Genomic DNA, 22,486 nt, shown 5'->3' with positions numbered 1-22,486 from the left:
TCTATCTGGACTAGCAGAGGGTGAGCAAATAAATGTTAACAATGTGTTCTTTTAAAAGTAAATAGTAATTTATATTGATATATAAAATTCTCTATTTTAAGCCATAAAATGGAGTATTTTGAAAATATCACATTCACAAACATGCACATACCTACAATTAGGATATTCTTATTATTCCCAAAGAAACCTGAACCCATAGCACCTGCTTCACAAAGTATCAGTGTTTTCTTCCTAGCATTGCCTGATCTATGGACTCTCATATGAATGGGATTATACAGTCTATAAGTATCTTTTTAAAGTTTAACCACTTAAAAAGTCCACTTAGAGTGTGCATGTGTGTTCAGGTACATGTGTATGTATGTGTGTGTACATGTATATATATTGTGTGTGTTTATATAGGTACATCTGTGTATGTATGTATCTGTGTGTGCATTTGTATGTATGTATGTATGTATGTATGTATGTATGTATGTATGTGTACCTCTTCTATCTTTCTGTATGTCTAAATGCATGTATATACATGTATGTATGTATGTATATGTATGCATGTATGTATGTATATGTGCATCTCTCCACTGTCTCCCTGTGTATATGTTTATGCATATGTCTAAATGCATATGTGTACATGTATGTATATTTGTATGTGTGTATATATGTGTGTTTTCTCTCTTTCTCCTCCCTTCTGTGTTTGTGTATATAAAATGTCGGAGTTCATTACTCTTTAAATCTTTGCCAGAAATCACCCAGAGAGCATCTACATCTAGATTTTCCTTAGTGGGAAGTTCTCATTTTATTAAAAAAATTGTCTGATGATCCAGTTTCTTTAATGAAACCAACAGCCTTTTCTCTCTGCTTGCCCAGATCAGCCAGATCACTTGATCCTTTCACAGTTTGAGCTTGGTCCTGATGATTTGCCCACACTCTTTTGTTTCCTTTCTGTCCTAGCTTCTTAAGGGAAGGGTTCAGATGCTACAGGTTGCCATGGGTCTTACAGTGCTAATTTGATTTGTGGTTTTCCCTGTTGAACCATTTTCCTGCTAAGCGGCTTATTAAAGACTGTTCTGTTTTCATGTATTAGCACATTTTACCATTTTATCACTGATTTCTATCTAATTCCAATCCAGTGTGATTAGCATACCATTCTTTGAGTGGTTTTGTTTTTTCACGGGTAATGGTGCCTCTTTTACAGAACCCCTTGTGATATATCGTGGATGAATTGCCCCTGGTATTTTGGGGCATCCTGGTATAAGTACAAGCCCACTGCCATGGCATGCTCGCCCTGAGGATAGCTTCTCCACTATAAAGCATATTCATTTCATTTGCTTCACAATTTCTGCCCTGGCGTCATAGGAAATGGTGCACCCTTTCCATCCACTTGAAAGTGTTATGCATTGGCTATGTTTGTAACCACCTTCTTTCCAACATTCTCAAGTCCTCGGATAAGAGGCAGTTCCCAGACACTCATCATAAGCTGCGTGCTCAGCAAACCTCTTTAACATACAAAAGATATACTCTAACATCCTACTAGCTGTCTAACATGAAGCTGATTATTTTCCCCACAACAAGCATGCATGTAAAGTTTAATTTACATACCAGGCACAGGAAGAGATTAATGAAAACATGTTGAACATGTAATAGAATAATGATACAATAGACCATAATGAATTTTGCCAATGAGGTCTCTTTTCACACAGCTAGTAGTTCTCTACTTACCTACTTCATGTAATGGGGCACTAGACTGTCATGTAGTGACATGAACTGACAATAACTAGACATTGTCATTTTCTGTGGCTGCAACTTTTATAGTCTGAAGCATAACAGCAAAAATAGTATGGTTTCATTTTTTTCTTTATTCGCAATTTCACAAGTAGATTTATTCTTGGACAAGGCCTCACTAAGATCCACTCACAATTTTGTTTCTTTCCTTTTGAAGTAGTGAACGTCAGCATAAACCAAGCCAGTTATGGCTTCTCTTTGGACAATCGTTTCAACATCATTACTCCTATGCTTTGGGTTGACGCTGAGCAGAATAATAATTACCTAAACACAAGTCCTGGGGTTACTGAGTTTCGTAAGTGACCAGTTGCCAGGTCGTACCTAGGGTGTGGATACACACAATCAACTGGTGATTTGGATTTTAGAGAAGACATATTTGGCAATAACACTGTGATTTAAAATTTAGGAACTTACAATTTATACATTGCTTATTTGAGTACATTTCCATTTAATTCATTTGGATTGTGTTTAAGCATGGGAGGCTGAAACAAAGAAAGTGAGACTGCAGATAAATGGGCACAATAATTACTGGGTCATTTATCTTTAAAACCGATCCATGTGCCATTCTCTGTCTTTCCCTGGAATGTTTAAACCATTTATATTAAACATAATTACGGACAAGGTGGGATTTATGTCTGCATTTTGACATTTAATTCTTATATGTCTTCTTTACTCTTTTGTGGTAAATATATATTATTCATGGAATGTTCTAATTCTCATATAATTTCCTTTATAATCTTGAATCATCTTGGTGATGGTGCTGGGATTAACGATCAACACCGTAATTTATAGTAGTCAATTCACATTGGTATTAACTTATGTTATACGTACAAGTTTGTGTCCGAAGCTCCACTGTTAACTCTTCCTATGAGCTATTAATTTGCAGATGATGTTTGTGAAGGTAAATCCCATTTTACAGTTTTGTAAGTTACCACTTTAGGCAGTTACTTTTGAATCACAAGAAAGAAATCTGAAACAGATTTGTCCTTATGTCTGAGGCAGGCTCTCATGGAGCCTAGTTTGACCTCTAAGTTGTTCTACAGCTGGAGTTGGCTTTGAAATCCTAATCCTCCTGCCTCTACCTCCTGAGTGACAAGTCTGGCTTCTTTCTTTTTTTTTTTTTATGGAGATTCCTATGTGCAGACTTGCATATGGTGACATGCCATGATTTTTCTCCAGCCACATCCCCTACATCTCGTCCTCACACAGCAACTAGAGCGATTTCGTAGAACTCACATTTTGATCATATTAGTCTAACTTTCCTGTGGCTGCACTGTGAGTACACAATGTGAACAAAGCTAGGTACCTTTCCTGGTGTGTAAGGAGCTTCTCAGACTGCTTCCTCAATTCTCTTATGCCTTCTTTGGACAACGGAATCTTCACTCTGCCCTTTTAATGTCACGCTCAAAACTGAACCCAGACATGAGATGTCAATGCTCTAGTTTAAAGGGTTCTTCTGCCTGCAAGCCATGTGATGAACTTATTTGCTTTTATGAACTCAGAAGTCTTTGTGGAAGCATAGGAACAAGGTTTCTCCATCTTGGACTCTGGATTCTCTTTCCTTATTGAATATTTTCCTATCATTGAAATTAGCATTATCTTAGTGACTAGCCTCTCCTTAGAATGTGGGTCTATGAAGGTGGGAGATTTCATCTGCTTCCTTGCTGGTATTTTTTAATAAGCTTAATAGACCATGCACAACATCCAGGGGGGAGTACATCTATCTCTCAGTGATTTCTCAACAACACTACTGTTTACCAGCTCTCATAGCATCTCCTATGTAGTTGATATTGAAGCAGAACTGGAGGCTAAGCATGGAGGAGGATGGAAACTCGAGGTCCAAATGGGGCCATATCCAGATAAGAGACAATTATACTTGGAGTGTAGTCCTCACTGAGTAGTGATTCACGGACAAGGTGCAGAATGATAGTATTGACACAATGCAGATGCTGTGAATAACACAAAGGTTCAGCAGCCCAAATTCATGTAGCTTAGCTGCAGGTTAGATTTTTATAGGGCTCCTCTCACATGCCTTACACATTCAGAATGTGCATTCCTCCACATTTTTGTTTCCAAGAATAACTCTTTGTTGAGTTCTTCCAACTTATCGATGAATCCTCTGCCTAGGATTTGAACACTGCCTACTTAATATCCAAGTTGAAAAGCTACTTTCAGCCAAGTTGTCGTTCGAGTAACACAAGGTGACCAGGTTTTAATGCAAGATCAGATGCCAATCCACTACATGGTCAAGGATATGACCTTTGTGCAATCAGTCCCTTTGTCACCAAATATTCACAGTGGCTACTAAGTGAGTTAATATATGTGGTACACTTAGTCATAGCTGCCATAGAGTGTGTACCCACTAAATATTGATTATTTTGTTCATTATAAAGATTAGATGAACAGGTATACTGTCTTGTTCTTCATGGAATCTTACATTGTGTCAGCTGAAACTTGAGTTAAGTATCAATGATGATTAGTTGTCCATAGGTGAAATTATGATTTAACTGGGAGGAAGGAGCTGGGTTTGTCACTGTCAGGGATGATTCTCAGATATAAAAATAATAACCAAAGTAAAAAAAAGGAGGTATCTGCCAAGGTAGGGGCCCTCTTTTGACTCTTTTCTGTGATAATTCTGCTGCTGGGAGAACACAACACACTCATATACCCACCCGGCACACACACTCACTTTCGGGAATGCCAGTCATCCCTTTGCAGTCTTTTCTCTCTGTCTCTAGTCATTGTCTTTTGTATGGTTCCAGCTCCCTTGGGCCTAGAGCTTCCACAGTACTTGGTAGCAAGAGTGGAGGTGGGGAGAAGGGAAAGCTCGCAGTAGCTGGACCTGTCTAGGTTTGCTGGATTCACTACTGACAAGCACTGTCTAAGGCTGGCACCCTTTATTGCCATCTAAACTTCCATTTATGAATAAGTCAAAGAGATAGCTTCATGTAAAAGCCTCCATCTACCTTGACCTCTTAGAGTGAGTGGGAAATGCTGACTAGAGCTCTGGACAAAGAATGTGGCTCTGAAGGTTTTTCTATGCCTTTACTTCCCAGAAATCTTTTCCATGTTTTGTGGCAGGGGCACTGCTTGTCTCCCAGTTTTCATGTACATCCACTCAGTTCTTCTCAGGTGTCACCTGGTTTAGCGTTCTATTTGACGTCATCACCTGCTTCACACTGGAGCTTCTGACTCTATTGAATTTCTCTTCTAAAATGTATAGATATCTGCTATTGGGGAAAACATTTCATTTTGTGCAATGTATAGGGTTTAAAATAAAATGTCTTTTAAGTTTGCAGCAGTTGTAATAGATCCAAACCTTGCAGCAAATATGGCTGTTAAGCAATGGACATTTGTCAAGGAAGGTTTGTAGACATGGTAGAAACAGGGAAAGAAAAACCAAACAAAAACAAAAATCAAACAAACAAACCAAAACAAGCAAGCAGTCTGTGCATTGTGCTTGGCCCCAGATTCCCTGTGGACACTGTAAAACATCCATGAAGAACATGACTTCTGGGACCAGCCAATGAGAGTTCTCATTTGTCCTGCCCCTCACTAACCGGAATGCTGGCCAAGAACTGATCTTTATTTATTATCATCTGTGACATGAATGTGAAGCAATCTCTTCCTGCACAGCAGTGCTGGGAAAATAAAAATTAATATATGAAATGTTTAGTGTAATGTCTGGCAAAAAGTGTCTTCATAATTGTCATCTATAATCTGTTGTTGTAAAAATATAAAAATAAAAGAATATAGTTGTCTTTTACCCCACTGGGTCTACACCTCGGTGCCCCAGATATCTGCCAGATATCTTGGTGGAAACATAGCCCAGCTGCACACTTTCCTACACTCAAACCCTCACATAAAAGAACACACAACACAATAATCTTAGATCCAATTGGTAAGATATAATTGTCCACTTAAACATACAAAGGCCGGTACCATCCATCCCTTAGGAACATTGATAACAACCTGTAAACACACAGAGCAGAATCTTAACATCACCTGCCATATTGTCCTGCCACGGCTTCTCAGCCTCTCTCTCCCTCCTGTCTCTTCCTCTCTCCTCGTCTCCTCCTCTTCCTTCAAACTCTCTCCTGCCCATCCTTCCTTCTCCTCCAATGACAGGCCAGCTTCTATCCTGTACCTGCCTCACCTGTACTTTACAAATTCAATGGGGAAAAGGTTCTGATCAAGTCACCTGATTCCCGAGTATGTGACTAGGCAGCTGTCTTTGGGGCAGTGGAATTAGCATCAAAATACAGATAACTCCAGGGCAAACCACAACAATAATCAAATATCATATGTTTTTTGCATTAAGTAAGTCTAAGAAAATGATAGTGTTAGGCTTGGTTAATATCTTCCTTTCCTTTCTTCATGCCATAACAAAATATTTCAATGGAAACAACAGAAGTAGAAAGGGGCTTATTTGTCTTACAATTTTAAATTACATTAGGTGCCAGGCATTTGAAACGGGTGGGGAGAATCACAGTCGCGAGTGGAAAGCAATGAATGCTTGCATGCATTCCTGTACTTTGCTCACCTTCTCCACATAGTATAGAATCCTCTATTCAGGGAATGGTGCCACTCAGAGTGGGCAAGTCTTCCCACCTCAATGGATATAAGCAACATAATACCCTGCAAACATGCCAATAGGCTGACTTCATCTAGACAATCCTTCTAGACTCTCCAGGTGATTCTAGATTGTATCAAGTTGACAGTTAAAACGAACCATCATAAGTAAAGCAATAATTGAATCACCAGCTGGCTCCTTTTTCTCTAAGGTGCTTTCTGAATTTGCTTCTTCTGTAGTTCAGCCCACAGACATGAATTCACACTCATACTAAGAAGAACATTTTGTCTGTGTGACACAGATTTCTCATACATTAACATACACTGACATTGCGTTTCAGTCATTAGGAATTGAGTCAGTGTCATTTAATCTCTTCGGAACATATCATTTCTGAGCATCGAAATAAGATTAGGCCTCTGGACACAGAAGCCTGGATCATGATGGATTTGTCAGGCTGATTTCATGAGAACGTTTTGTGCAGGTAGCCAGGGGTATTAGTTTTTATTTTCACTATAGAGCTTACATAGGAGTAACCTGGTATGCTGGGGTGAATGGGGAGGTATAGCAACTTACTTTGTGACTTTTGGAACTGAATTGCTGAAACAACTTTGCCCATTGTTCAAAGGTATCATCTGACAATCATACACATATCTGGTCCACAGAGGCTAGATGCAGTCATATTTGGTTCCCCGGGGGGGATTCGACCTGCTATAGTTTAGATTATGTCCCCTAAAGAAATAGGGAAGTTCTGAATTTCATAGCTCAGATGGTGACCTAATATGGAAATCAGGACCCTTGAAGATGTGGTTGAGACAAAGTTATAATGGAGTAGATACTCCTGTGTGCTTGCACAGCAAGCATCCTTATAAAGAGAAGCACGAGGAGAAGAATGGCACAGGAACAGATGTAGAGCCTTCAGGGTTGAAGCTATGAGCTATGGAGCTGGGAGGAGTGGGGCTGTGTTTCTCCATTCATTTTCAAAATTCCAGTTCTGCTGACACCTGGACATTTCACTTCTAAGATTTAGAGCTGAGAGACAACAACGTTATCTTGTTTCAAATCACTCAGAGTGTGTTCCTGTGTTATGAGGTCCTAGGGAGCCACCACGCAGTCATCCATGAGCACCAGCCTTGGGATCTTCTGGTTCACACTGAGTCTGTGCTTTTTTTTCGTGACCATCCGATACTGTGCATGGATACTGTGTATCCGATACTGTGCTCTCTTTGACAAGAGAGCGGAAAAGGTTATGCTTCCCCCCAACACTTCAAATACAAACAGGTAAGGCTACATTGTGAGGCCCCAGAAGTGTTCTTTGAAATATTGCCCACATCTAGCATTGATATATGAGTTTAGATTACCTAACCCTATGTTCCTGATGAATTAGGGCCTGCTGTGTGCTTTTATTGGTCAATCTCTTGCAAATGGTTGGATTAGAAGACAACGACTTTAGCAAGATTCTCTTGTGGAGTTTTTCCTCTGTTGTTGACTCTCCTCACAGAAGGTTGTGCCTTTCAACATCAGGAAAGGAGGATGCTGCTTTACGATAGAGTTGTGTCATTTCCAAAATTGGAAATCTGACTTGTAGAGAGGGCAGCAGATGTAGAGTGCCAGTCCATTTCAACGGTGGTGATAGTCTACTAGGTTCTTTATTATTCTGACCACTCCATTCAACAATCTTGCAAGATTGACATTGACCTGGTAGTGATAAAGGGAAATATGTTGATTATGGCCTGATCAAAGAGTTCATCTCGGAAAGCACATTATCTAGACATCCCTATTTCCATTCATGGGTTATTTTGCCAAACATCAGAAGAGCTGATCTTAGGAAACTGAAGGCAGTAGACCTCTGCGCCTGGAAGGACGTGGTAAAATTTGTGCCCAGGTAGCTCTTTAAACAGGCCTTCCTGATCTGCATAGTGGGTTTTCATCGCATCAGCAGTGGCTGTCTCCAGCCCTCCCTGGAGCCCAAGGCTATTGGCAGAGCTGGTAATTTCTTTAAACATGATTACCGCTGCTTTGGGATTAGGTAACCACAAGGAACAGAAGTGGCTCTTTCCAGCTGGGGAGCTCATGCATTTGCCAAATGAGTGGTTTTGAAAATTGGCCTCCTTTGCTGAAACACGTTTTCCTACAATCTAAGAAACCAACGGCATAAAAGAGAACTGTGTCAGGATCCAGGCGGCAAATTGGACAGGGCCCATCCTATTGTTTTTTAAATTTCTGTTGAGGAATGAAGAGGATCCAAATATAGGCTTTTGGGATTTCCACCCCTCCACAGACAGCACAGGCTAGCATGTTTGAAAAGAGCACTGTTCCTGGCATAACACTCAGCCCCCAAGAACCCTCTGAGAGCAGAGTTGGGTAGAGTGCTGGGAGCAGGCCCATTTGTAAGAAAGACATAATCTGGTGCCTTTTATAGGTACAGCATAGATCTATGGTGATCCATAATTAGCAAAAACATACACAATGTGCCTCCTAGTCTTGAGTGACTTGGCAGAAGATAATGCAAAGTCAGTCAGTTTAATATACGGGACATCAACTAATTAATGAATAAAGTTAAAGCTGGGGTTTTCTCCCACCCGGCTCTGGCAGAGGCAGGAATCCATGGCAACTGCAGATCAGCATTGGCATGTACAGGAGGGATGCTGTGGAATTAGTAAGAACCAACCAACGAAAACACCTAGCAGATCAGAAAGGAATGCACTCCAAGGGTCAGGCAGGTTTTTTGGTACTCCATTCCTACGTTGGTCAGCTCTCCACTCTGTGCTCAGGATTTAAGTTCTGACATTTACCCATTAAGGTCATTCATCTTTTTTGTAAACATTGACAACAGAGGCCTGGATCTCAGGAGTTTCAACTAAATACCCTGCAGTTATTAACTCGAAAACTTCCTTTTGGCCTGCTGGTAGGCAGCCTGCATCCCTATGTAAAGGTTCACTATTCCATCCATTAATCCTTCCAGTTCCCAGACATATAAATTTGATTCTTAGAAACTCAAGTCCAGATTTCTAGATTTGCAACATCCAACTGCTTGAGAAAACTTCAGGAAAGACCTACAGTCACAGTATCTGTGAACCTTAGCCACCGTGGGCCAGTTAAGTTGCTGACTTGGATGATTGGCTATGTGCCATTACTAGTCCATTGTGATGTTGCCTGCTCCCATGGATCTGCCAGACTTTGTCAGGATGGCTTTTGCTTGGGTTATTAGTGATTCCAGCCTGAGCTTCACATTCTGCTGGAGTAGATTTGAAATTCTTAAACTTGACTGAGAAGGCCATATTTTAGATTACAGTGAAAACTTGCCATGGACTAAATATCTGATTCACACCCCAAATGGTATTAGGAGACATTTTTGGATTATCAAGATATGGTGACTGTCATATCCACTTAGTGGATAGAGACACGATGCTGAGAGACGTCTCATAGAGTATGTGCAGCCTCACATGATGGAGAATCACCTCATTCACCCTGTCAGTGGTACCCAGGGTGTAGGTTTAATCATCTCTCTTCTACAACGCATTATTGCTTGTTTGAGCTTTGTTACTTTTGGCTGTTCTGTGAAAATGAAGGGGTGCCAGCACAGGTGAGCATCACTTGGCAAAAGAGGGTGACAGTCAAGGTAGCATTGTTGTTGTTGTTTTTTTTTTTCTGTCTCAACCATTGCTGCTTGACATTCATTAATTGTCCCTTGCCCATCAAAATGACAGCGTCTCTCCTGTATTATTCAAAACTGAATTAAGCAACAAATATTGACCAAGTCTACACATAAGCCTGTGGGTTGTAGCTATGAATACAAGATAGCACTCCAGTTTCATAACGAAAATAGACATGGTGATCCCGGGGTACGCAGAGGCTGCAGAGGCACCATTGGGACACTTTGTGGAGAAGATATTGCGGGGTAGTGAGAAGATGTTATGGAAAGTGGAGAAATGGAATGCGTGTGGGATTCCAGCAGTAGAGGGTGGAAGAACATAGCATAGATGCACAAGATGGCTGTATCTAACGCACAAGGGCAGCAGAGATGTGATCAGACCCAGTACGTGGGCAGTTGCAGGAAGCAGCCTGGAAGTCCAAGGGAGCATGGTAGGATGTACAGAATGGCTCACAGCTGCCTAAAGGTTAGAATTCATCTTAGTCAGGTATCACAAGACCCCATTAAAGCATCTATCACGGCACTCTATGGTGCCACACATTCTTCGCAGATGACCAAACCTTTGAGTTCTATCAGCTTGCTACCCCCTCCCCTGTTGAGTCAGATCTATGAAATGGTCACTGTCTCTTCCTACAGAACCAGGTGAAAAGCCATGAAGTTAGAAACATGTTGGGACTCACAAAGCTGAGGTGCAACATGCCTTGGCACCAAAACTTGTCATTCCAAGACAAACCCAGAGAAGCCCGATAGACAATGACTGTAGAACCTTTATTTCATTCACATGGCATGTGATCTTCATACATCACCCAGGATAACAGAAAGTCCACTCTACAGATCTCCCTCTCAACTCCATAATCTGAAGTAAATGGATCAATCAAAAAGTCTAGCGTACATTAATAAACAAGATCCAAGACTCACACAGAAGTACTAAAGAACTACATACTGTCGTTCTTTTCCTAACCTAACTTGGGTAATATTCTTTCTTCTCTCTTCTCCTCTCTCCTCTCTTCTCTCTTCTCTCTCTCCCTCTCTCTCATTCTATCTTTTATTTTGAGACAAGGTCTCTCGTTAGCCTATAACTTGGTAGCAGGCTCCATTGACTGGCTAAAGAGCCTTAAAAATTTGGCTCTACCTTTCCCAGCATAAAAATACAGAGGAGAAGCAGTCATGGGACATCATTTCACATAAAACTAGACCAGTAGGGCAGGATGTATATTGCCTTTAAATTCAATTTCTCATTAAATACCATCTATGCCTATAAATACTTTGGGAAGTTTCAGAATTAGAAAAGACCAGCCATAACCTCTATTGCATCATTCAAAGTCCTAGGATGAGATTTTTTTTGGGGAGGGATGGGAATTCATGGAAGATATCCTGATTAAATTTTTTTTCATGCAATATATTCTTCCCTTTCCCTAACTCCTCCCAGATGGCCTCTACTTCCCTATCCATTCAACCTCATGTTCTTTCTCTCCCTGTAAAACAAACACAAAACCAAATAAAAGTCAATAATGCCAAAACAACAAAGTATAACAGAGAGCCTACCAAACAGCAGCAGCAGCAAACAACAGACCAAACCAACTAAACAAAGTAAACGAAAAGTATACGGGTATGGGGTATGTTTTGTGTTGGGTGACTACTCCGGGGCATGCAGGGTATGCATTAGGTTGATAGACTCAGTGATGCTCCATCTGAGAAAATGGTATTTCTTTTACCCAGCAGTTAACACTTGCAAATAACTTGCTGGTTAGGGGCGTAACTCAGTGGTCCCTTCTCCTCAATGCTGGGTTCTCATCTGGCTTGAAATTTCAGAGGCTTTGTGACTGGCTGTCACAGTCTCTGTGAATCTATCTATCTATCTATCTATCTATCTATCTATCTATCTATCTATCTATCTATTTCAGGCTTGTTGTATCTAGATGACACTCTTTTCTTGGAGTCATCCATCCCCTCTGTCTCCTACAACCTTTCTGCCTCCTCTTCCATAGAGATCCCTGAGCCTTGAGGGGCTACTTTGATAAAATATCCTGTTTAGGACTGAGTATTTCAAAGTCGTTCATTTTCTGCACGTTGTGCAGTTGTGGGTCTCTGTGTTGATTACCTTATGTTGCAAGAAGAAGCTTCGCCAATGAGAGTTGAGTGATGTCTTTTAGTATAGTCCTATATCATTAGGAGTTATTTCATCGCTATGTACCTTCAGAAGAATAATAGTAGTAGATGTCCCCATAGGCCCATGACCTATCTAGTCTCATGTCCTTGGCCAGTTTAGCAGTGTCAGGTGTGAGCTACATCTCATGGAGTGAACCTTACCTACAGTCAACAAATGGTTGATCCCTCCATAACGTTTGTGCCACTATTACTCTACTAGATCTGATAGGAAGGTGTCTATTGAAGGCCACAAGATTTAGAGCTGGAGGATGATACTTACTCTTGTTTTCCAGTAGTGGGCAGAGTACCTTTCAGCATCACGAAGCTTCTAGTTGGTCACTGCTCAGTTTCTCTATGTTTTATATGCAAACAAGACTTCAGCATTAGAGTTTCACCATCAAATTGTGGAGAGTAAGCAATAGAATTAACAATAGCCTGTGAGAGTTGGGGGTTTAATTTAAATTTTTTAGTTAATTTTGTTTATAGATTTTATACATGTTTGTGTTGTGTTTTGATTACATACACCCTCCATACCTTCTAATTCCTCTAAGATCAACCCTGACACCCTGAGACACAATTTTTGATTGTACAATATTTTAACCTCTGTGGAATAAGAATTCATTTCGCAATTCATACTCTAGGGAGTGTGTCTGTGAATGGTGGTGGCATTGCCTCCTGTGTCAGTTGTTCATATGCCTCTTAAAAGTCATGGCCTTCTCTCAGGTGCATGTGCACTGATCTATGTATAAGAAACAAAAATATTAAATATCACTATTAAATAAACACCTTATTCTAAAATATCTCCATCACCTACATCGCCTCAATTCAGTTTAATCCCACGGAGGTTAGACAAAAGCATATTTTGTTCATGGCACAGGGCTCATCCCTGTGGGTCAGACAGAGTGAAGTCCTATTTAGGTTATATCCTTATCAGAGACGACGATGAAGATAGATTCTTAAGAAATTCCTGCTGGTATGCAGTATTAGCTGTTATCATGCATGCGTTATGGTGCCACTGTAACCCATTTTGATGATAAGTAGGCAGAGACTCATCAAAGTGTAAACAGTTTCTTGGATATCATAAATAAGAATTATTAAACAAGAATTAAACCAGTGATCTCAGCTTCACAAACAACTCCAGCCCCATTAAGTCATATTCAAACTGCTTTTGATCTAAAAAAGGGATAGGCTGTCTCCTGTGTGAAAGGGGAGAAGATCTGAGGCCTCTCCAGAAGCAAGTGCAAACGCTTCTGTGATCAGACTCAGCATCCTCCCGGTTCAGATATTTCCCATGGGGTCTTCCTGGCTCATAAATGGAGTCTGAAATCAATATGATGCTTGGAGTGTTGGCAAAGCGCGGGGAAAGGTCCCACAATTTTGTTTAATAACATTAAATTAAACTTGGATTTTAAAACTTACTTGTGAGCCTTCATCTCATCAAAATAGTTCCATCTAAAGGCAAAAATAAAACACCCCTTTTAGCCATAGCTTGCACTATGCACCTGCAGCTGGATGGGACCCTTTCTTCCATGGAAACCCCAAGAGCCATTATAACCTTATCTTGTGCATATGAATGTTCACAGATATTTCCAACATTAGAGAGTTTTCCCCAAGCCTCATAGTCATGCTTTATTCTTGAGAAGGTGAACCTCGTCTTATATGTTGCAGACTCATCCAGAGGTCCAGGCTGCCTTTTACCACACCAGTGACAATTTCAGGTGGAACATGGTTGCTGTTCTTATGGGAAACTCTGCATTCTAAGGACTGTGCATTAGCAGTTGTCATGAATAGTATTTAATTGTTCTTTTAAAAATGTGTTTCCCATGCCCTCCACTCAGGATGACGGTTGTCATTAATGTGATTACTGTTTTCACACAAATAAAATGAGGTATCCACTCAGGATGACTACTGTGGTTGCTATGATTGTTGTTTTACACATGAAGAATATAATGGAGTAGAACTGATGTGGCTCACTCTAGGCCATGTAGACAGAAAAGGAAAAAGAAAACTTTAGATCAGAGAGGTGGATCAACAGTTAAGAGCTCTTGCTGTACTTGCATAGGATCCAAATTTAGCTCTGAGAACACACAACTGCTCATACCTCCAGTTCCTGGAATCCCACACCCGCTTCTGGGCTCCAAGAGCACCTATAACCATGGGTGCTCACTCACTGACATACATAAACATAAGCCTGCCCATAAATAGACATTATATATTTTTTAAAATTTAAAAAGATAATTTTAGATTATATTTTCTTCAACATAATTCTGACTTTCAAATATTGTCTTGGGCCCATGCCTAGATAAATATCTGCTTCTTTTACATATTCTAAAAGGCTAAGGTCTAGTTGGTCATTACCTCAGTGGTAGAACACTTCGTGAGCACTTGTGGGGCTTCAGGCTCCACCCCCAGCAACCACACTCACGGCCTATCCCCAGTTATCAAGGTGGGAGACATGAGGACGCCGTAACTAGGGCAGAGATGTCAGTAACTTAAGAGACAAGGAGTGGTGCAAACATTTACGTTTTGTATACAGGACATACACGGCAAGCCGCTGAATGATCTAGGAATAGCCATATGTATGTTGTAATGGAGGAGTAAGAGGCCCAGAGATGAGGACCTCAAATTCAAGAGATGAAGAGACACTCTTTGTCATTAATCCTGTTACCAGCAAGAAGAATAATGTCTACCTTTCTCTGTCTGTGCTTTGAATGGGTCACGCCAGAAGGAGGTGTATATGATTACCTATATGGCAGTCTTCAGATCTTGTGCTCTATTGAATAGATCCATGACATTCTCAATCTATCTCACATCTCTGAGTTTCCATTTTATATTTCAAACAATAGGATCTAGTTGACGTCACTTGTAGGTTTTTCACAGAACTTCAATAGGGCAATATATACACTGTGCTTCAGACAGCATCGAAACAGAGACAGTTAGGGAGACCAGCTTTCTATTGGACTTGCCATGTTCTCTGTTTCATCCCCTGTAAACGGGAATTGATGTTCCATTTTAAACATTCCTTGGAATAAATAGTTGGGGACCGAAAGAAACATCAAAAGAGAGGCCTTCAGGTAGATTTGCTCAGAACAGCTTCAGGGATGCTCCAAAGAAAGGGAAAGAGTCATGTGCTATGCTCAGTAAAAGCAGTAGTTGTGTCCAAACCTGCAGATCCCTGCCCGCAGCGGCTCTCAGCTCCCAAACCCCGTGGGAGAGAGACCTCACCGCCTGGTCAGGTGGGAACTCCTGAGACTGCAGAGCGGAAGAGACCACCAACACTGCCCACCCCTGCCCACATCCCTGGCCCAAGAGGAAACTGTATACGGCCTCTGGGTTCCCGTAGATGAGGGCCCAGGAGCAGCGGGTCCGCTGTGTCTGAGACACCGCCAGAACCTGAAGGGACCGACCGGATAAACAGTTCTCTGCACCCAAATCCCAGGGGAAGGAGAGCTAAACCTTCAGAGAGGCAGACACACCTGGGAAACCAGAAGAGACTGCACTCTGCACACATTACTGATTCCAGAGGAAAACACCAAACGCCATCTGGAACCCGGGTGCACGGAAGCTCCCGGAAAGGGAGGCGCAGATCTTCCTAGTTGCTGCCGCGGCGGAGAGTTCGTAGGCAGCACCCCACGAGCAAACTTGAGCCTCGGGACCACAGGTAAGACCAACTTTTCTGCTGCAAGCGACCTGCCTGGTGAACTCAAGACACAGGCCCACAGGAACAGCTGAAGACCTGTAGATAGGAAAAACTACACGCCCGAAAGCAGAACACTCTGTCCCCATAACTGGCTGAAAGGAAACAGGAAAACAGGTCTACAGCACTCCTGACACACAGGCTTATAGGACAGTCTAGCCACTGTCAGAAATAGCAGAACAAAGTAACACTAGAGATAATCTGATGGCGAGAGGCAAGCTCAGGAACCCAAGCAACAGAAACCAAGACTACATGGCATCATCCGAGCCCAATTCTCCCACCAAAGCAAACACAGAATATCCAAACACACCAGAAAAGCAAGATCTAGTTTCAAAATCATATTTGATCATGATGCTGGAGGACTTCAAGAAAGACCTGAAGAACTCCCTTAGAGAACAAGTAGAAGCCTACAGAGAGGAATCCCAAAAATCCCTAAAAGAATTCCAGGAAATTTTTTAGCGAGGGGAGTCCCAAACCGGCGGATCCCTGCCCGCAGCAGCTCTCTGCTCCCAAACCCCGTGGGAGAGAGACCTCATAGCCTGGTCAGGTGGGCACTCCTGAGGCTGCAGAGCGGAAGAGACCACCAACACTGCCCACCCCTGCTCACATCCCTGGCCCAAGAGGAAACTTTATATGGCCTCTGGGTCCCCGTAGAGGAGGGCCCAGGAGCAGCAGGACCACTGCGTCTGAGACACTGCCAGAACCGGAAGGGACTGACCAGATAAACAGTTCTCTGCACCCAAATCCCGTGGGAGGGAGAGCTAAACCTTCAGAGAGGCAGACACGCCTGTGAAACCAGAAGAGATTGCACTCTGCACACATCTCTGACGCCAGAGGAAAACAGCAAACACCATCTGGAACCCTGGTGCACAGAAGCTCCCGGAAAGGGAGGCACAGATCTTCCTAGTTGCTGCCGCGGTGGAGAGTTCGTAGGCAGCACCCCACAAGCAAACTTGAGCCTCGGGACCACAGGTAAGACCAACTTTTCTGCTGCAAGTGACCTGCCTGGTGAACTCAAGACACAGGCCCACAGGAACAGCTGAAGACCTGTAGATAGGAAAAACTACATGCCCGAAAGCAGAACACTCTGTCCCCATAACTGGCTGAAAGGAAACAGGAAAACAGGTCTACAGCACTCCTGACACACAGGCTTATAGGATAGTCTAGCCACTGTCAGAAATAGCAGAACAAAGTAACACTAGAGGTAATCTGATGGCGAGAGGCAAGCTCAGGAACCCAAGCAACAGAAACCAAGACTACATGGCATCATCCGAGCCCAATTCTCCCACCAAAGCAAACACAGAATATCCAAACACACCAGAAAAGCAAGATCTAGTTTCAAAATCATATTTGATCAGGATGCTGGAGGACTTCAAGAAAGACGTGAAGAACTCCCTTAGAGAACAAGTAGAAGACTACAGAGAGGAATCACAAAAATCCCTGAAAGAATTCCAGGAAAACATAGATAAACAAGTAGAAGCCCATAGAGAGGAGTCACAAAAATCCCTGAAAGAATTCCAGGAAAATACAATCAAACAGTTTAAGGAATTAAAAATGGAAATAGAAGCAATCAAGAAAGAACACATGGAAACAACCCTGGATATAGAAAACCAAAAGAAGAGACAAGGAACTGTAGATATGAGCTTCACCAACAGAATACAAGAGATGGAAGAGAGAATCTCAGGAGCAGAAGATTCCATAGAAATCATTGACTCAACTGTCAAAGATAATGTAAAGCAGAAAAAGCTACTGGTCCAAAACATACAGGAAATCCAGGACTCAATGAGAAGATCAAACCTAAGGATAATAGGTATAGAAGAGAGTGAAGACTCCCAGCTCAAAGGACCAGTAAATATCTTCAACAAAATCATAGAAGAAAACTTCCCTTACCTAAAAAAAGAGATACTCATAGGCATACAAGAAGCCTACAGAACTCCAAATAGATTGGACCAGAAAAGAAACACCTCCCGTCACATAATAGTCAAAACACCAAACGCACAAAATAAAGAAAGAATATTAAAAGCAGTAAGGGAAAAGGTCAAGTAACATATAAAGGCAGACCTATCAGAATCACACCAGACTTTTCGCCAGAAACTATGAAGGCCAGAAGATCCTGGACAGATGTCATACAGACCCTAAGAGAACACAAATGCCAGACCAGGTTACTGTATCCTGCAAAACTCTCAATAAACATAGATGGAGAAACCAAGATATTCCATGACAAAATCAAATTTACACAATATCTTTCTACAAATCCAGCACTACAAAGGATAATAAATGGTGAGGCCCAACATAAGGAGGCAAGCTATACCCTAGAAGAAGCAAGAAAGTAATCGTCTTGGGAACAAAACAAAGAGAAGAAAAGCACACAAACATAACCTCATATCCAAATATGAATATAACAGGAAGCAATAATCACTATTCCTTAATATCTCTCAACATCAATGGCCTCAACTCCCCAATAAAAAAACATAGATTAACAAACTGGGTACACAACGAGGACCCTACATTCTGCTGCCTTCAGGAAACACACCTCAGAGACAAAGACAGACACTACCTCAGAGTGAAAGGCTGGAAAACAACTTTCCAAGCAAATGGTCAGAAGAAGCAAGCTGGAGTAGCCATTCTAATATCAAATAAAATCAATTTTCAACTAAAATTCATCAAAAAAGATAAGGAAGGACACTTCATATTCGTCAAAGGAAAAATCCACCAAGATGAACTCTCAATCCTAAATATCTATGCTCCAAATACAAGGGCACCTACATACGTAAAAGAAACCTTACTAAAGCTCAAAACACACATTGCCCCTCACACAATAATAGTAGGAGACTTCAACACCCCACTCTCATCAATGGACAGATCATGGAAACAGAAATTAAACAAAGACGTAGACAGACTAAGAGAAGTCATGAGCCAAATGGACTTAACAGATATTTATAGAACATTCTATCCTAAAGCAAAAGGATATACCTTCTTCTCAGCTCCTCATGGTACTTTCTCCAAAATTGACCATATAATTGGTCAAAAAACGGGCCTCAACAGGTACAGAAAGATCGAAATAATCCCATGCGTGCTATCGGACCACCACGGCCTAAAACTGGTCTTCAATAACAATCAAGGAAGAATGCCCATATATACGTGGAAATTGAACAATGCTCTACTCAATGATAACCTGGTCAAGGAAGAAATAAAGAAAGAAATGAAAAACATTTTAGAATTTAATGAAAATGAAGGTACAACATACCCAAACTTATAAGACACAATGAAAGCTGTGCCTTACTCATAGCGCTGAGTGCCTGCAGAAAGAAACAGGAAAGAGCATATGTCAGCAGCTTGACAGCACACCTAAAAGCTCTAGAACAAAAAGAAGCAGATACACCCAGGAGGAGTAGAAGGCAGGAAATAATCAAACTCAGAGCTGAAATCAACCAAGTAGAAACAAAAAGGACCATAGAAAGAATCAACAGAACCAAAAGTTGGTTCTTTGAGAAAATCAACAAGATAGATAAACCCTTAGCCAGACTAATGAGAGGACACAGAGAGTGTGTCCAAATTAACAAAATCAGAAATGAAAAGGGAGACATAACTACAGATTCAGAGGAAATTAAAAAAATCATCAGATCTTACTATAAAAGCCTATATTCAACAAAACTTGAAAATCTGCAGGAAATGGACAATTTCCTAGACAGATACCAGGTACCGAAGTTAAATCAGGAACAGATAAACCAGTTAAACAACCCCATAACTCCTGAGGAAATAGAAGCAGTCATTAAAGGTCTCCCAACCAAAAAGAGCCCAGGTCCAGATGGGTTTAGTGCAGAATTCTATCAGACCTTCATAGAAGACTTCATACCAATATTATCCAAACTATTCCACAAAATTGAAACAGATGAAGCACTACCGAACTCCTTCTATGAAGCCACAATTACTCTTATACCTAAACCACACAAAGACCCAACAAAGAAAGAGAACTTCAGACCAATTTCCCTTATGAATATCGACGCAAAAATACTCAGTAAAATTCTGGCAAACGGAATCCAAGAGCACATCAAAACAATCATCCACCATGATCAAGTAGGCTTCATCCCAGGCATGCAGGGATGGTTTAATATACGGAAAACCATCAACGTGATCCATTATATAAACAAACTGAAAGAACAAAACCACATGATAATTTCATTAGATGCTGAGAAAGCATTTGACAAAATTCAACACCCCTTCATGATAAAAGTCCTGGAAAGAATAGGAATTCAAGGCCCATACCTAAACATAGTAAAAGCCATATACAGCAAACCAGTTGCTAACATTAAACTAAATGGAGAGAAACTTGAAGCAATCCCACTAAAATCAGGGACTAGACAAGGCTGCCCACTCTCTCCCTACTTATTCAATACAGTTCTTGAAGTTCTAGCCAGAGCAATCAGACAACAAAAGGAGGTCAAGGGGATACAGATTGGAAAAGAAGAAGTCAAAATATCACTATTTGCAGATGATATGATAGTATATTTAAGTGATCCCAAAAGTTCCACCAGAGAACTACTAAAGCTGATAAACAACTTTAGCAGAGTGGCTGGCTATAAAATTAACTCAAATAAATCAGTAGCCTTCCTCTACACAAAAGAGAAACAAGCCGAGAAAGAAATTAGGGAAACAACACCCTTCATAATAGACCCAAATAATATAAAGTACCTCGGTGTGACTTTAACCAAGCAAGTAAAAGATCTGTACAATAAGAACTTCAAGACACTGAGGAAAGAAATTGAAGAAGACCTCAGAAGATGGAAAGATCTCCCATGCTCATGGATTGGCAGGATTAATATAGTAAAAATGGCCATTTTACCAAAAGCAATCTACAGATTCAATGCAATCCCCATCAAAATACCAATCCAATTCTTCAAAGAGTTAGACAGAACAATTTGCAAATTCATCTGGAATAACAAAAAACCCAGGATAGCTAAAACTATCCTCAACAATAAAAGGACTTCAGGGGGAATCACTATCCCTGAACTCAAGCAGTATTACAGAGCAATAGTGATAAAAAACTGCATGGTATTGGTACAGAGACAGACAGATAGACCAATGGAACAGAATTGAAGACCCAGAAATGAACCCACACACCTATGGGCACTTGATTTTTGACAAAGGAGCCAAAACCATCCAATGGAAAAAAGATAGCATTTTCAGCAAATGGTGCTGGTTCAACTGGAGGTCAACATGTAGAAGAACGCAGATCGATCCATGCTTATCACCCTGTACAAAGCTTAAGTCCAAGTGGATCAAGGACCTCCAATCAAACCAGATACACTCAAACTAATAGAAGAAAAACTAGGAAAACATCTGGAACACATGGGCACTGGAAAAAATTTCCTGAACAAAACACCAATGGCTTATGCTCTAAGATCAAGAATCAACAAATGGGATCTCATAAAACTGCAAAGCTTCTGTACGGCAAAGGACGCTGTGGTTAGGACAAATGGCAACCAACAGATTGGGAAAAGATCTTTACCAATCCTACAACAGATAGAGGCCTTATATCCAAAATATACAAAGAACTCAAAGTTAGACCGCAGGGAGACAAATAACCCTATTAAAAATGGGGTTCAGAGCTAAAAAAAGAATTCACAGCTGAGGAATGCTGAATGGCCGAGAAACACCTAAAGAAATGTTCAACATCTTTAGTCATAAGGGAAATGCAAATCAAAACAACCCTGAGATTTCACCTCACAACAGTGAGAATGATTAAGTTCAAAAACTTAGGTGACAGCAAATGCTGGAGAGGATGCGGAGAAAGAGGAACACTCCTCCATTGTTGGTGGGATTGCAGACTGGTAAAACCATTCTGGAAATCAGTCTGGAGGTTCCTCAGAAAATTGGACATTGAACTGCCTGAGGATCCAGCTATACCTCTCTTGGGCATATACCCAAAAGATGCCCCAACATATAAAAAAGACACGTGCTCCACTATGTTCATTGCAGCCTTATTTATAATAGCCAGAAGCTGGAAAGAACCCAGATGCCCTTCAACAGAGGAATGGATACAGAAAATGTGGTACATCTACACAATGGAATATTACTCAGCTATCAAAAACAATGACTTTATGAAATTTGTAGGCAAATGGTTGGAACTGCAAAATATCATCTTGAGTGAGGTAACCCAATCACAGAAAAACACACACGGTATGCACTCATTGATAAGTGGCTAATAGCCCAAATGCTTGAATTACTCTAGATGCCTAGGACAAATGAAACTTAAGACGGATGATCAAAATGTGAATGCTTCACTCCTTCTTTAAAAGGGGAACAAGAATACCCTTGGCAGGGAAGAGAGAGGCAAAGATTAAAACAGACACAGAAGGAACACCCATTCAGAGCCTGCCCCACATGTGGCCCATGCATATACAGCCATCCAATTAGACAAGATGGATGAAGCAAAGAAGTGCAGGCCGACAGGAGCCGGATGTAGATCACTCCTGAGAGACACAGCCAGAATACAGCAAATACAGAGGCGAATGCCAGCAGCAAACCACTGAACTGAGAATAGGTCCCCTGTTGAAGGAATCAGAGAAAGAACTGGAAGAGCTTGAAGGGGCTCGAGACCCCAAAAGTACAACAATGCCAAGCAACCAGAGCTTCCAGG

Source organism: Rattus norvegicus, chromosome 6, assembly GCF_021556685.1.
Source record: "Rattus norvegicus strain SHRSP/BbbUtx chromosome 6, alternate assembly SHRSP_T2T, whole genome shotgun sequence".
NCBI lineage: Eukaryota > Metazoa > Chordata > Mammalia > Rodentia > Muridae > Rattus > Rattus norvegicus.
Note: the sequence above shows the minus strand (reverse complement) of the source record.